Genomic DNA, 17,419 nt, shown 5'->3' with positions numbered 1-17,419 from the left:
ACTGCTCATGATAAGCATACGGATGTTTCCTCTCTGAAAGCACTGAGTGTACTGAGTCTAATCGACAAATTGGCAACTACGATTCTATCGATGACTCTATTCATCACTGTAATTGACTGGTCTCCCTCCATTTCTCTGCGCTGCGTATTCCTCCAAGTCAAAAGTAATTTTGTACGGACTATAGTGTGTCTACTGGAGAAGTTTAATGCTAGCTAAACACACATCGATATTTGTTCGTACGATATTTTGCCGTCCTTATAAATTCTATTGGATTGAACAGATTATGTCTGTCAAGTTCCGATTAATCTGATAGAATTCATAAGGACGGCAACATATCGTGTGACCAAAAATCGATGTGTGTGTGTGCATGGCTTAACCGTTGCAGTTCAGCCACAGAACCGTTTCTTAACTTTTCTAAATATTATAAACATGAGAACCAATTTCGGGGGAAAATTATGAAGGATCTGTTGCAATAATTGTGGTACTTGGTGGTTAAAAGCAGATTAGCTAGCTCTTATCTAGTATTTCAACTGATCAATCAGCTTAAAAAATTCAATTTCAGCTTTTCTAAAAATTAACTCAATGATGTGATTGATCATTCACACTGACATCAGTATTTACCTGAACGAAATTTATCAGATTTATTTTTAAACACAAATAGAAGTTTTCTACTGAAGTATAGTAGTTGAATACTGTAGAAAACTTGTGGTCAATAGTTTTCATTGATTGGACAGACTAGACAATAGAAAACCATTGATACTTAGTTCACCAATAGGATTATGTAAATGAATGATGAGGGGAGCCGCTCCCTAATCATTATAAGAAAATGAAAGCTTATTCAATCGGTGTATTGATCTGCCTGGACCGTTACACACACTATATTTAATTTGAAAGCCCACAGACGTTAAAAATTCAATTTTAAATCGATAGGTATACCGAAAATACATTATAAAAAAACAATATGAAAATTCAATTTTATCCCCAAATGACATTTTTTTCTCAATTTCAAAAAAATTATTATTACAGAACTTCGACAGAACCTCACAACAAACATTACACTACATCGGATACAAGATTTTAGGATTGTAGCAGTTTATCAATAAATTAGAACTGTCACGATATGTGGGTGAATATAAATGCCATCTGTAACTTATTGATTTTACAATTTCGAACCCCGAACCTTGGAAAATACAAACAAAAATTCCAGATGGAGGCAACTTCGATTTTCTCCAGCCGTTCTAGAAAAACTTAATCTAGAATGCAAGACAGGGGTGCGACAGGATGTTATATGTTGAGCATAACTCGAACTCACTCGAAGGCTGTTCTATGAATGGCTCGTGCTATTAGGTGAGGGTGGGGGATGTTAAAGGGGTGTTTAAGGTTTTAATAGGGGTGGAAGGCTGCCGTGTAAGCTGAGCCATTGTCGTAACGGGCATTCTCAAAATGACAGCAGGAGAACGAAGCCTACCTACCTATCCAGAAGTGTTGGGTTGGGTGACAAATATCATGTAAATGCTTCTACTAAAGCAAAGATCATTATATATTTTTGTCACGAATAATGAATTTAATGGATGCATCATATCAATGATTGTTGCAAACATTTTGAATAAATAATTATTTTAATCGCAAATTGTAATAGCCAAATCGACTGTCATGAAATTGCTGGAATTGAATAAAAATGACACGCCATATTATAAGACCTGCCTTCAAAAAAGTAGAAGAATGAGAATAAATTGAGATTAGAGATAACTTACGTGGTGACAGTGTTTTAATCCAAGTGATGACTATTTCACCTTCTGCTACTGCTGTAAGCGATTGTCTGGAAAATGGAAAAATATCATCATTTTTTCATGTTTTACCAACCACACTCAGATGAGTCTTTACTCTTTACATCTCTGTGGATGCATTTTATGTATTTTGGTAAATTAATTCGAATTTGTATATTTGACAAATCATTCCTACAAAATCTTTTATAAACTTGAAAAAGCATACAGTTCTTCATAATCTGAAACTACTTGGTTCTTTATGTTGGATAAATCTTTCAAAAGCACCTAGTAAATTACTAGAACTGAAAGGTTTCATGAGATTGTTAGTTTCCGATTAGAAACTACGAGTAATGGAGCTCATAAATAATAAGGATTGAAATAGGTCTGGGGCAAACTGGATAGTTGGTCGAGAGCTCATTACATTTCCCACAATAGTTGAAGAAACCACTTTTCTGGGTCAGGTGGATTCGAATGATTTTCGGATGATCGTTTCCGAAGTCATGGCAGAACAAGAAGGCAACAGTCATATCCTAAAGTAAAGGTCAATAAACTGTCAGCTAAAACTCAATCGCTCGAGATGTTTCAAGTCCTAGATTTTAGATGAACGTGTATAAAACGGGAACTGAGAAGAAGCATTGATACAAATAGGAGGGAACAGAGACAACAATTTTGGTGATGAAGAGAAGAGAAATGAAGAGAGAGGAAGAGTTGAGAGAAATTATGAGAGAGGAAGAGTTGAGAGAAATGAAGAGAGAGGAAGTTTTGAGAGAGAGAGAGAGAGAGAGAGAGAAAGAGAGAGTGGGAGAGATGGTGTGTCGAGGGCACCCCACTTCCTTTCAAATACAACTCCTGAAGAGACTACCGCAACGTACTCTTTCATAGTAGGTCATCAGTTATAGGCCGTTCTGTACATAGTCTTTGTTTTGGATGATAATGATTATGATGATGCTGATGATTACCATAAACATGCAGCGACAATAATAATTCTTATCTGCGCTTGCTTGCTTCATGCACATGATTTATGCATAATGTAGTATATGTGCACACCCCCACCTACATGTGCGGGTGATCCGTGAAGAAAAAGGGAGGAACAGGAAAAGGAAGAGGACAATCATGAGGAAGAGAAACGAAGAAAGATCTGTGAGTGAGACTGAGAGAGGCACAATTCAACTTGGAGAGGAAAATAAAAAACATGATCAATTTTCTAGATGATATTTTGGTTAGTAGAAAAATTCAAGAAATCCATTGTTACTATGGTAATACAGGATTGGTCTTCAAATAAAATATATCGGTGAATTACATGTATAATTTATAGTGAGATTTTATAGAAATTTTAATTATATTATTTTATAGCCTATATCTAACATGAAACCTATCATCTGAACTTGAAATAGAAACTAAAACGGCTTATTGGCTTCTTTTAAAGATCTTCATTACTTTGGCAAGTTATATACCTACTTATTCTCCTAAACTTGATGAGTAAACTCTACTTCAGACTTCAGAATGTATTTTATCCAAAGTGGAAGCCAAAAATTCAAAGATGATGCCTCAGAACTACGACTGTATCGTAGATACAGGAGTAAATTTATGTTTCATCTTAACATGAAACTTAGATTAAACGATACTATATAGATTATTATGAAAAAAAATTAGTAGATGCGGTTAAAGGAAACAAAAGACTTGTTAGTCATATCATTGAAACGTGAGAAATATTCTCAACCGCTTCAAGGATATCGACTGTAAAATTAGTTGATTAACTACAACCGCATCTTTCTTTATATACTTTATCCGACTTCATTTAATTCCGATTGAATTAATATATATTGTTTGAGCTTCAAGAATATGAAAATTCAAAAGTAGAAAAACATATTTTAAGTAGTTTTGTAATGATGAGCATATGAAGCAAGAGCTTGAAAGCCAAATCTATAATTTGAGAGTAATGTATAATTATTGTGACAATTCAATTTGTCAAATGATATTAATTTCAGGGGCGTATTTACTTCGTAAATAGAGCTTCATCACAAAAAGCTTTTTGTAAGCATTCAATATTCATGTTTTTGTTTCCATAGAGCAAAATGTATTCTTGAGTATTCAAGATGCTTGTGCATCATACCTTACTAATTGAATATCTCGACATTATTTTGTATTAGCACGAATCTAATCTGATGCATTTGCAATAAAAACAACAATTTCACATTAAAAGTTTTGTTAAGATTCTTCAACTAGCTGTCCTCTATCTTCTCCCACCATGAACTAATGATGTTCTGAACTACTGAGTGCGGTAAACCAATAACGGTATACCGTAGTCTATTACACAACTGAAGATTTACGTTTGAATGTAGTTACTTTTCTTGGTTTGGTTATAAATTACTTCAAGGAATTCAATAAAAAAGAAGTGCGTGACATATAGAATTAATTGATTTACAGCTACTATATAATACAAGACTACAGTAGTTAAAAAAAACTATTGGATTTTACAGCACATAATCTAAATTGTATTGTCACAAGCTCTCAGACACTAAAGCTCACAAGTTTTAAAATCTGGAAAATAAGGGATATCTTCACAGTACAATAAATTAAATATAAATAAATTGAAACCATATAAACTAAATTTTTATAGCCCTTGCCAAGTAGAATATATACTAATATTATTATAGGATATTTTCCTAAGCACTTGCTTATCAGTAGAGTCTATAATTTACTGTCTCCTCTATATTCTATGTTCCTCAGTTGATACTGAATGCAACTATCAGTGCAGCAGACTTTATCAAGATTTTTGGCAATGCTGTAACCTTTTCAACGACTTGATTAAATCTTTTTACGACTTTATGTAAAGAATCTAGGATTAATGCCAGAAGGCTTGATATAATTTTAAATGCGATCACTATCTAATAAATCGTCTTGAAGAATAAATGACTCAAAATTACTGAAGTATCCGAATCCTGTTGGTTTTCAACTCACAATTTTCGACCAACAAACTTGATCCAGAGCAGGGTATTTCGAGATGTATTTAATGTTTATTTGAAATTTAGATGAATGTAGCTGCCAATGTTAACAGATGTGCCTGAGATTGTTCTATTTACATTACACTTCACCAACATTGCTTATTATGATCTCTCACTTTTCTATTATTTTCTACTTGAAATCCAAGACGAGGAAAGAAAAATGTATGTGGCAAGAAATATAGAGGAATGTTTTGAAAAAGCGAGAGAATGAAAATGTGTATTTGGTGAGAGAGAAGATATGAAACCGCGTTGCTGATATATTCTGTTTCTTTTATTCAAAGCGATGATCATTTTTTCATCATGAAAGCATGACAATTAAATCAACTTTCTCAGTTCACTTTGTTATGGAGCATTATAATAGAAAACACATTTAGGATGTGAGTAATACAGAATTAGTGACTTTCAACTGGGGCTGATGGGAAAATTATGAGCTAAATTGTTTGTGTTTTTGTAGACAAAATATAATTTGAGTGTGTAAGTAGAAATTGTAAGCTAAAACTGTTTTGCCTCAACCCCTTAATTTAATAAAAGGTTTGGAGCAGCAGAAGGCTAGTGAGATTTCACAATAAATATCAAGTTACCATATTATCTCAGAGAAGCAATTGCATTAATCAAGGAAATACGCAGAACTAAATATTTTCGTCAGAAACCCAAACTTCCATCTACAATAACTTCAAACCGGAAAATTTCCGGAAAGTACATTAGCATATTATGTGACAGCGGTGCAAGTATGACGACGATCTGTGTCATAGTTGCTACAGACCAGTTCTATGAAATGACTGTGAACAAAGTGGTATCAGAGACAAGAAATATAGCTTAATATGCGTATCCTTTATCTATGGTGGTATTGAGCATTGATCACAGTGAAGATAATATCCTTCTACTTTGTGGCATTGATACACAACAATGTGTATCATGGCTGCAACAGAGCAGTTCTGTACAGTAAATGTAAACAAAGTGTGCTTGACGTGCTGCAATGCTATTGGAGGGGGAAACAAAGGCGACCAGCTGACTGGCATGCATTTTGCAGCTGACAGCGCGCTCACCAACGCGAATGCGCGCTAGCGACCCCAACAACAACAAAACACAAGCTGCTGATGAAAACGAACAGTGCGATTCTACGTCCCACACAGTGAGCACTCACAAACTCAGTGAGAAACAAACCAATTTCAACCTCAAATCAACAAAAAGCTATAGCATATTAGAACGTTAGTGATCATGGCTTATTGTTGTTGATCTGTAATTGTGAAAAGACTGATTTTACGTTTAATTGTTACATAGAGATCAACCATTATTTTATATTTTACTATAATATATTTTTGTGGATAAAAGCAAAAGGATAACAGTTCCTGCGGTCGAAATATTTATTTGAATTCGACGTAATTGCCAGCAAAAGGTAAGAGATTCAATTTTCAAACTTTTAGAAATATTGATTATTGTTCCAGAGTATTGAGTTCGAGAACAATGGGTTTTCATATAAATTGCTAGTGATTTATATCTCATAACGATGGTGAATCATAAGAGCCTTTCTTATATTGCTGCTATAAAATTTAAAAATCATATTGCGAATGATTGAATCAATTTTTGAATATAGTCGATCATTTATTACAAATATTCATAACGTAAAGTAAGTCTTAATAAAAATTATTGGATAGAATTAAGAATGCATTGGTCATTATCATACATTGTTATCTGTAATGTATGTATTATCATACATCATAACAAGTATCTGTATTACAAAAATATAAATAAACATCTCAGTACCCTTTTTTGAATTATATTACAAGTATTTATTATATGAAATAAAAATGAAATTTTAAATTTAATTAATTTTATATTACAAGTAGCCCTAAACAGAAAAGAGACAATCTGTATTATAATATGATAATACATTGGGCCCTTTGGTTATTCATAATAATTTAGCTCTGTAAGATTAACTTAACATATTATATGAAATATCAATTATAATTTATTAATATGCTTTGCATTTGCTAACACAATAATTATTTTAAATATGGAAGATTCACAGAGGTAGAATAATTATTACTAGGTACTGGTTGAAATTACTAAGCGAAACTATAGTAACTGCTGAGTACTGTACTATACTAAGTTGGGTACCGTACTGATTAATAATATATAGAACAATGAATTTATGGTTTCAAGGAGTATCAATCTCAGCGAAATAATCATTTCAGCCCCAATCACTTGACAATTCACATACGGTACAGGTCTTAGTCATTAAAAAACTGAGTTTTATCAAGTTAGATGTTGAAAAATACATATTTTTCCTTCCAGAATAATAAAATATTAAATAAAACATTAAATCTAATTTGAAAAGACTGATTTGAAGATTTTACTGAGTTAAAATAATATTTTTAAAGAAACTTGATCATTTCATTTCTAATTCAACACCTTTTAGAAACCACCCCACATCGAGCCCTCAAAGTAAAATTAAATAGTTAAAAAGTAAGTCTTACAAAATATATGTGAGATGAAATCAGCATTTTTGCATCAAAATCAATTTAAATCTTGATGAGGTTTTAAAATTGATTTTCTTAAACAGGATTCAAATCCAGTAGAGGCAATTTATGATAATTGGAATTGTCACGTGATTGATCTAGTGAGGATTCACCTCATGACTCCATGGTCCATTTACTAAAGATATGATAAGCACCAACTTCAAACTCAACTGCAGTATTTATTTTAGAAGTTGACAAATAAAAATATTGTTCTAGTTTTTCATCCCAGCCAATCAATCTATGATAAATGCGCAGTGGAATAAGTCAACAGAACTTATCTCTGTGGTGAGACGATAACAATGCCAATGAAACTAAATACAGTATTTGTTTCTTTGTCTATAAAATTATCTATTTCAATTAATAATATTATGGTACGCATGAAAGATTGATTTTACTATAAAAGCAGTCTTTTTAATTGTCAATACACAGAGGGTCACGCTCTTATTCAGTAAGTACCATACAGGACTACATAAGGTATTTGTATATTAAAAAACCTGACGATGATGTAATATCACCGAAACTAGTCGTTAAACTATTTTAAAGTTTTTTTTTTTAAATAAAGGTTGCTATAAGATTTTATATTGTTTTATTCATTTGTATATTGTATTTGATTTTATTTAACAACGAATGAGTACTGCTTTGTATCACATTACTGTAAACTATTTGAGTTTTGAAACATAATTATAAAACCCAAATACGTTGTTTTCCAAACTTGGATGACATGAAATAAATTTGAATTTGGCAGTTTGAACAATGATGACTTTTTATTTTTAAATTTAAAATCAAGATTTATTTACAACAGAGAACTTTCAGGCATGTGCCGTGCCCTGTTATCATTATACAGACATACACTTCTATGGAAATAGAACTAAATACTATTCTATTGTCTCTTTTATGTTTAAGGCTACTTGTAATATAAATAGAAATACAAATCTCAGTACCCTTTTTGTATTATTTTATCACAACATGTTTCTGGCATTCATTTGATTCGAATGTGATAAACATGTTGTGATAAAATAATTCAAAAAGTGTACTGAGATTTGTATTTCTATGTATACTAAATACTAATACAAATTCCATTTTTAAAATTGAGTAAATTATTATGATAAAATCTTCTGAGATCACTAGGTCATTTGACAAACGAATACTATCTTAACAATATTTCTACGATTTGCAAAAGTAATTGGTCATAGTTCATTCAAATTGCATTGTCTGGAGTGAGAGATTACTGTTGAAAATATTGATAATTTGAATGATTCAAGTCTCCTAAACTATCTTAATTCATTTATTCGTTCATTAATTGTTGTCAATGGATTGGACCAAAGAAGAGTAATTAATGACCCAGTAATCAATAAATAATAATATACTTTAACAATATAGTTCTTCAATTAGATGCAGTTCTATGCAGTGTGGATCGGCATTTAATTACATAGATTTATCTGGGTCTAAAAATTGTCATTATTTTCATTGGATATTCAGGTCAGACATGTTTTTACAAAATGTAATTTTTATATTAGAGTTATCTCTTTGTGTCTGGATTTTTATAGAGTAGATAAGATTTGAATACCGTATACCAATTTGAGTGTGAGTTTAGTAAATACTGTTCTAGTAGTTTGGAAAAAAACGCAAATAATGTTCTGGCATTATTGACACACCTCAATCTTGAATCATATTTTTGATTAAATTGGTTATGATGATTGGGAATCAACAGAAATCTCAGAATCAATAGAGATTTGCAAACACAAATGAACATGCAAAGACTCAAGTGTGTTACTTTTTGTATTCATGAGATCTCAAAAATAAAGAAATGATTATATCGAATTACAATGTTTTTTTTGGGAAGCAATACTATCCTTTCATAGGGATTCATAATGAAGTTTTCAAATTGATTTCTACGGCTTTTGCATATTTAAAGCCTAGTGAGATCGGACTCCTCAAGTGAGTTTAATTGTTTTTAAATTATCCATTAAAGAGAAAAAACATCAGAACTGTGTTCTAGCCTTCTCCAGGATATATTATTGCATTAATAATACTTGAAATGCCATATTCATTAATACTATTTTCTTTTATATTTTTCCTTTTGTTAAATCGTATAAAATGAGCGATAATATTAATGACACGTTATTTGATTGGGATAGTATCATCTCTATTTCAGATGGAAATTGTGAGAATTTTCTTTGTTTAAAACATGTCTCTACTTAGTCATTCAACAAAAGAAAAGATAAGAAATTTTTCCAACAAAGCATAGACAGCCATAACAAAGCCAATCATGCTTTGGCGGAATGGAAGTTCATAAATAATATTACATCATTTTTATAAGATAACTGACAACAAAAACTTTATGATAACTTGCATTTATTTTTTCCTACTTCATTTCCTGAGAACTATTGATTAAAATGGTTATCCAGTTCATGCTGGATGCTAGCAATAAACAATTAAAAGAAATAACATTGGGTAATATTTTTATATTATAATATACATAATTATTATGTATAATTGATTATAATATGAATATAAACACACCAGAATAATCAATTTTTATGGATTTAAATCAATCTGATTAAATGCTGAGACAACATTTAAGAAGCTATTTCTTTTAGAAAAACTTTGTGTTAAAAGAGTATAATTTATTCATTGAAATAACAAACTGGCTTCAGGTGTAGTACATCATAACCATCTAGATATTGAGTGGGATAAAAACTTGCTCTGAAACTTGCCTTATTTGTCTAGTCGCCTCCAATAAATTACCTATGTAACGATCACCTTTATGGAAATTAATTTAAAAATTAATAACAAACAAATTTGTCAAGGTAATTAGAATGTGATGCATTTATTTTACTGTTCTTTTCATCGTTTATCAACCATTGTGTTACACCCAAAAAAGAACTAGATGACGCCTGTATGCCATAAAGTGGAACTAAAGCAGATGTTTTATTTAAATGTATTCGCGAACTACGTTTTATAAATACACTTGACCTATATTATAGATCTACACACATTCAACTTTTCTCTGATGAAGCTTGTTTGGCGGTGGCCTTCGCTAAGGCTATGCTTGATGTCCTAGTTCTTTTCGCCCACATTCACTGAAGAAAAGTTGAAAAACTCAAATTTCTACGACGCGAACCTTTTAGAAGGAAAACGACGCAGATTATTATTATTTAGTATCAGCGTTCGACCGGACACAAGGTTTGAGTTTTGTGTTGTGTACTCTGTCTCTCACACTCACAGGCCAGCTCATTAAAACTAGTGACAATAAATTAGCCACACGTTTCCTATGTCAAAGCATGCAATGCATCAACTTTCGCTACTCTTTATCTGAATACAGCGGGAAAATTGACGATACACGATTCAAACCGAGGATAATTTGACTTTCGAACAATAAGTATTGGGTTCAAAAACATTCAAAATAAATGTTATGTTGTTTATTTGAGAAGTTGAAACTGAAGATTCACTACATACTGGCAGCATTCTTTATAAATAACATCAATAAATAACACCAACCAACTAGAACCACAGTGAAACTCAATATTATGATAAAACAACCGAATGTGAACTACACTTTAATACCTCCAGTCTCGCTATACATTCAAGTTTATATTATACGAACTAATTTTTAATTTAAATGAATTGAAGATATTACCTTGAATAGTATTTTATTGTATATTATGTTCCATTGGATTAAATAGTAGAATGTCGTTGCAGTAATCAGTTATCAAGGATGGATGTTCAGAACCTGCAAATAAAGAGAGAAATTGATAAGATTGAAGTAGTATAGTAGTTCTCGAATCAATGAAATGAAGTCTGGTGTTCATCCCATAACACTAGTTTTGATTGAATCAGATTGATGGATGATTCTTCAGGTTAAATAAAATTGTATAAATAGTTTGAAAAATATATACAGTACATTACAGGAAAGAATAGAATATCATACTGATAGCCTAATGTAACAGATTTAAGCCTGAATGATTTAATTAAGCCATTTCTTATCAGAGTGCTAATGCTTTATATTGGAAAACTTGTATGCTTCAGTTTAATATTCTGTGGTTTTAATAGAAATAGAGAAATAAAATTATAAAGTTTTGGGAACATTTCAAAAAAATTATTCCATCTAAAATTAAACTAAAAAAATCTGATAAAACGCTAAATTCAAACAAAACTATTCAACGAAAATTGAGTTAATTTTTGGATAATTTACAAGGGCGTTGTAAAATCATATACGTTGTTAGAATAAGTGCATTTTGCAATTCCCTATTGCATAGATAAGCAAAGTTTGAACTATATATATATTTCAGCAATCCATTATCAGGCGATGAAATGCGATGCTAAAAATGACAATGAGTAAAAAGCATTAAAATATTTCAAAGTCAATAACCAATTATAGTAGTTTGAGATTGACTGCACCTCAACTGCCTGAAATAGTTACATTTCAAGGCAATCAATTTTCAGAAAAGCTTTTAAAAGATGTTCACTGTAGTACATCAGTTTGCACTTGAAACAAAGCCAAGCTGTCTCATCTTGCCTATTTTATATTCGAGCAAATTGATGCAAGAATGCTGTCACTGTTACAGTCAATTAAAAACTGATAACGGTACTGATATTGATATATAGACATGGAAAATACATAATATGTAAATATACTTATCCTAATTGAAATATTCTGTTAGAGAACTTTTAATTTAGAAAAAGCTACAAATTTTATAACAACATTTCTGATACTGATATTTTATCCTGCATGAACGTAATAAGCAAACGATGTCTTTGATTTCAATAAATCCTATCTTCCTAAGAAAATGTCCATCTCCAAGAACACAAATTTAGAGTAAACTATACATTTTCATAACATTAGTGTGATAATTGGATAAGTAAAGCATAATTACTATCATTTCTCTATGGTTATACTTGGAGAGAGACTTGATAAATGTAGGAAATGGTCTTTGAATTGAATACATCATATCCTTCCAACAAAATTTCCAATCCTAAGAATTGAGATCCAATCCTATTATTATCCAATCCTAAAGAACTACAAATTTTATTATAACAATACACATGGACTTGATTAATAAAGAGAACGAAAAACTTCGAGTTGAAAATTGCCTATTTTACTAGCAAAATTTCTATTTCTAAAATGAGCTACAAATAATTTTGAAACAACAATAGATCTCTAGAATTCGTACTGCGCAACAGTTTTCAGTCCAGTTGAAAAGCAACTCAGTATGTGATCAAATCTCCCCGAGTGATGAGAGTGTGTGGGTGAGTGAGAGAGAGAGAGAAAGAGTGAGAGGGTAAGTATAAGCGAGAGAGAGAGAAATTTGTGTCATTGTGAGTGAAGTCCTAGTGTACAGTACAGGACAGCCCACTGTGCCAGTGCTAAAAGCATGGTTAGGCCTAGGCTACTACTAAATACTCTGTTGCTGGTTGCTGGTTGCTCAGTTGCTAACAACCAGGGTCAGTGTACGATAAGGGGGCACGTGTCTGTGTGACACCACTCGCAGGTCGTCTTTGTTTTTAAAATGCGGCCACGCACGCGCACATTCGCCAGTCCGCTAACACGCTGAAATAGATAGGTCGGATTAATTCCGTGTCACTTCAAATGGACTACTTTTTGATGAAGGAAGATTGGGATGATAAGAGAATCCCTATGTTATCATGATTGTGGTCGTTTCAATTAGTGGGTAGTTATTCTGGAAATGAATTGTTATAATATTGAGTTGAAAATACTCGTATTGAAAATATTAAAATACTATAAACATAAATTACATTATTAGGATAGAATAAAATGAGATATCGTTCAATAATTCCTAATTCAAATAAAATATAAACCAACCAATACGTATGCCTATTAAAACTGTAGTATTAAAATTTGATTTCCTCAAAAATCTATATTTTCAATCTTTTGCAAAGAACATCAATTTCAAACAAGCTGTTCTCTATTAGTATTAGGTAGTATTCGTACTTGAAATTAAATAATATGTCCTATCTATTAAGTATCAGTTGAGAGTAATATGAAATTGTCCCATCTAAATCTTCACATTATTTCAGGAAATGAGAACATGATTAAAGGAATTAATTTATTGCAGCATAAATAAACCATAATAGAAGGGAGACTTTTAATAGAGGGCCTACTCAATAACACTGATTCACACCAAAAATATTATATTTTCTTTAGAAATGATAAAACGTTGTTTTATTTGAAATTATCTATTCCTCAGGAATAACCCATAATAGAAAGAATGAATTGTTACATTGAAATATCCAAAAACTCAATTTACTCCATAATATTGATTCACACTAAAACATTTTTTTTTAATAAAATAACTGAAAAATATTCTCATTTCTAAATTGTGTCCTAGTTCTTGTAAATGGCCTTCCGTGAAGGCGTAGAGGGTTTCTAAGAATCCAATAAAATTTTATAAATTATAATCAAGTTGATACATCTCCGTCTCACTTCCTGATCGTTCATTGCAGTTTATCGTGAGTGTGTGATTCGATCATGACTTGGATTGTCAGTCATGTATTCAAACATTAATGTATTGGAAATTATTCATTTGAAAAGAAGCGATAGGTCTTGCATGAGCTGAAAGTTCATGCGATCATGATAATAGGAGGTCACGCAATACAGGCGCGCTTAGAAGGGGACTTGAACGCCGATAACAGCTTTCCTCTTTTCTCATAGTCCACTTGAAGCTATGGGTTCACTCTGTGCAGTGATATAGATTACCAAGGGACATATGGTACTCTTTTTGAAAATATTCCAGATAGGCCTGAGATTTATGAAAGGTTTATGAGGTGTGATTACACATTAGCCAGGCTCCTAGTGAGAATCACTTCAAACTGTCATCATTGATTGAATGGGAAGCATAGATGTTGAAAGTTTGAAATGAATCTCACAATATTAGTGGCAGTTGCGAGAGCAACCACTAATAAACGCCGACCCATATCCCATAATTCATAAAGCTGATAATGTGAGAGACACACTACTCTAGGAATAGAAGAAATTATGGACAATCGACTGATTCAAAAATTAAATATTTCTTTATAAATTATTTCATTCATAGTTCAATAAATATTGTAATTATAAATTGGGTTAGCATTTTTCTCATTTCAGCATGATGCATCACAGTTCTCAACTTTTACTTTTGTAGGAGTAAATTTTCAAAAATAATCTAAAAAAACATTAATAATGGAAAATTGAAAAAAATACAGAATAAATTGATAAGATTATGAATAAAAAATCACAAACGTTTGAATAATTATGAAACATTGGGAGATAAATAAATTGGAACAGATAAACGTGGAGGGAGAATGGTCTACAATTGAATGAATTTGATAAATAATAGCAAACAAAATATTGTGAAAAAATTTTGTTTGTTTAAAAAAAACGATCAAATTTTATCGACTAAATAAAACATAGTCTTGGAATATGTTAAAAAATAGTCAATTTGTAATTTTACAAATTGTAAAACAAATAGTCTTGAATTTGAGCTACTACTATTCAACTACACATCACACTTCAATAGACAGAAAGAACACACTCAATAAATATTTATTCTATTTCTTTATGAGCATAAGGGGACTACACACTTACGATTTTTATTGCGATTAATTCAATTGTATATCATTACATCATCGCGTTCGACTGCTTTGTCTCTGGTTTAGACAGATGACAGAATATATATAGTATGGGTGACGCTCGTGATATCAAGCCTACACAATATCTATCCCTTCATGTAAACAAGTCATGTTGTGAAGGGACTTATAAATGCGTGTTTAAACATAATTTTTTTGCGGAAAACATTTTTGCAGGGACATTTGATTGTTGTGAATGTTTTTGCGTAAAATCGTAAATCTCTCTGATTGGCCAGTGTTCCGAAAAACATGTTTTTGCAACTTCCTTCTCCGCCAAACCAGGTTGCAGTGAGTATCGGTTTTTTGAGTCACGTGATTAGCATTTGTCAACAAACAGTGGTGAAAGTTCATTATCATATTTTTCTCGTGCTATTACGATTACGGCATGTGTTTCCGATCTCGAAATATTGTACTATGGAGGTCAGTGACCGTTGTTCGATTCATGAAGCTTTCAAAAACAATTTTGGTCGTGTATCAATCAATCTATCAATCAAGTAGCAAACAATTCTCAATGCAGTATTAGGCTATACAATTTGAAAAAAATACTAGTATGAAATTTTCATGTATAATTTATTTGTGTTGTAAATCACATCTTATCTAATCATGGTTAAAGTCTAATTATTAGGAAACAATAATTAAGATTCAAGAATACAATGATAATAATATTTTAAAATAATAATGATACTAAAGAAAATTGTTCCACTATAAAATGTGTTTCATTTCTTAGTGCAGTAAATCAAATCTTATCTAATTATGGTTAAAGTCTAATTATTGGGAAGTGTAATAAAATGTAATCAATTTCAAGTGGAATCACTTACTATGGAATAAGTATTAGTAAAAATAAAATGATTGAGGAAATATGAAATAATAAATATAGATGGCTTGTTTTTTACATGAAGTAAGTTACTTAGTGAATATAAATTTCCCACAGAAAATAATTGTTAAAATCAGATAAATTAGCGAGCAGAAACTCGAATCTGGTAATAGAAGATTCTCAAATACCTCCAATTAATTATTTTTAATCCTAAAGGTGCAACATTTATCAAGTTTTATTTCTTTATAAAAAAATAAAACCAGAACAAATAAATAATAGAACCAGCAAAAAATATTCTCATCACAAGAGCAAGTGTTCAATTTATTATCAAATGCAAAAAAATTAAGTTTATCGTGCAAATGTGATTGGAAAATTTCATTTAAAATAGTAATAATTGTTCGATTGAAACTGAGTTTTGATCTGGTAAATAGTGTGATTAACGCTGGATTATTTTTACTAACAAAGAGGAAAAAATTGTATTATTGAATACTCTATACTACTCGTAATTTTCCATGCTACTAGCTTCCAACAAAGGATATCCGCAACACTAGACTTAACACTAATTTGATGTGTCATTGCCTATTATGATTAGAAATTTTCTTTGTTACCCAATATATTAATGATACTCATTAGTTTATCAATACATAACTTCGAGATAAAACAATAGTTCCCTAGAAGGCATTTTTGTTGTCATTATCTTCCACCATAACGATTTGAATAGTGTTGGTAAATTACGATTCAAGTTTTAAAACTGAATAAAAACAAAATTCAAAAATAAAGTAGGGTTGAATCTCAATTGATTACAGCTAATATTATGTAATGCATGAGCAATGACATAAATATTGCACAATAGCTAATGATGAAGCCAATTTCAGACCAGATTATTCTAATAGTTTATCTAGAGATATGAGAGAGTATTATTCATTTAGTGATTATGCTGTCAAGTAGTCATGCAATTCTATAATAAATTTATAAATTATTCTGAGATTGATAATTGAATGATTTATTTTTTTAATAATAGTGTAACATTATTTATAGCACAGATTCAAGACTATGTTTATTTAGTCTATGGTTATAGGTAGTCATAGACCTCAGACTTATTTCTGTCAGAAAGACAATTTTTCCTATTCATGGAGAATGATAAATTGAATGTATTACTAAGTTACATTTCAAAGGCATCACGAAATAAGGACTCCACTAAAGAACGTCCAATCTAAGACAGTCTGAGTGCAGAATCCTGTACCTACAGAAACCGGTAATAGGACTCCTCAAATAATAAGATTTGATTGTCACTTGAAATTAGGTTGCACTGAAACCAGTTTCTTTAAATTTATTGAAATTGCTCTCGGATTTTTACCTTTTCCACAATTATCGACTCTTGATAGAGCTTAAACAATTATAATTACACAAGGTTATCATCATCATCCGAGATTTGAGTAGAAACGTACAATCTGTTTTCAAATTACATCAGGCTTTATTCTCATTGGTTCTTTATCACTGACATGACGTAGTAGCTGCATAGCATACTCTATTATTGTAAAGATTTGCAGGTGAGGTAGTAGCACAGCTGCAGTCCCTTCTAAACCAGTTGGAAAGGCCACATCACGAAGCAAGGCTACTAATCGTGATGAGCGCACAATCCACCTGCCATTACTATTATAATCAAAGCCTTTTAAAACTGCATTCACA

At 31.3% G+C, this 17,419-nt stretch overlaps 2 protein-coding genes across 11 annotated transcripts in view; one reads left to right on the top strand and one right to left on the bottom strand.

Moving 5' to 3' along the window:
* The window catches only part of LOC111050743 (uncharacterized aarF domain-containing protein kinase 5), a 72,025-nt gene that overhangs the window by 33,444 nt on the left and 21,162 nt on the right, over positions 1-17,419 (bottom strand). For 6 of the 7 annotated variants that reach the window (XR_005571673.1, XR_005571672.1, XM_039431165.1 and 3 more), the window contains exons 3-4: positions 10,931-11,023; positions 1,755-1,819 (exon numbers count right to left, since the gene is read on the bottom strand). The gene's annotated coding sequence lies outside the window, so the exon portion shown is untranslated. The remainder of the gene's footprint in view (positions 1-1,754; positions 1,820-10,930; positions 11,024-17,419) is intronic. The other variant, XM_039431167.1, reaches the window with a different exon arrangement.
* Positions 1-17,419, top strand: part of LOC111050745 (tumor protein p53-inducible nuclear protein 2) — a 49,458-nt gene that overhangs the window by 16,092 nt on the left and 15,947 nt on the right. For 2 of the 4 annotated variants that reach the window (XM_039431180.1, XM_039431178.1), the window contains exon 1: positions 5,805-6,167. The exons of the other annotated variants lie outside the window; for them this stretch is intronic. The gene's annotated coding sequence lies outside the window, so the exon portion shown is untranslated. Of the gene's footprint in view, positions 1-5,804; positions 6,168-17,419 lie in introns of those variants that run through there. 4 annotated transcript variants of the gene reach the window in all.

This window comes from Nilaparvata lugens, chromosome 6 (genome assembly GCF_014356525.2).
Source record: "Nilaparvata lugens isolate BPH chromosome 6, ASM1435652v1, whole genome shotgun sequence".
NCBI lineage: Eukaryota > Metazoa > Arthropoda > Insecta > Hemiptera > Delphacidae > Nilaparvata > Nilaparvata lugens.
Note: the sequence above shows the minus strand (reverse complement) of the source record. Positions and strands in the feature narration are given on the sequence as shown.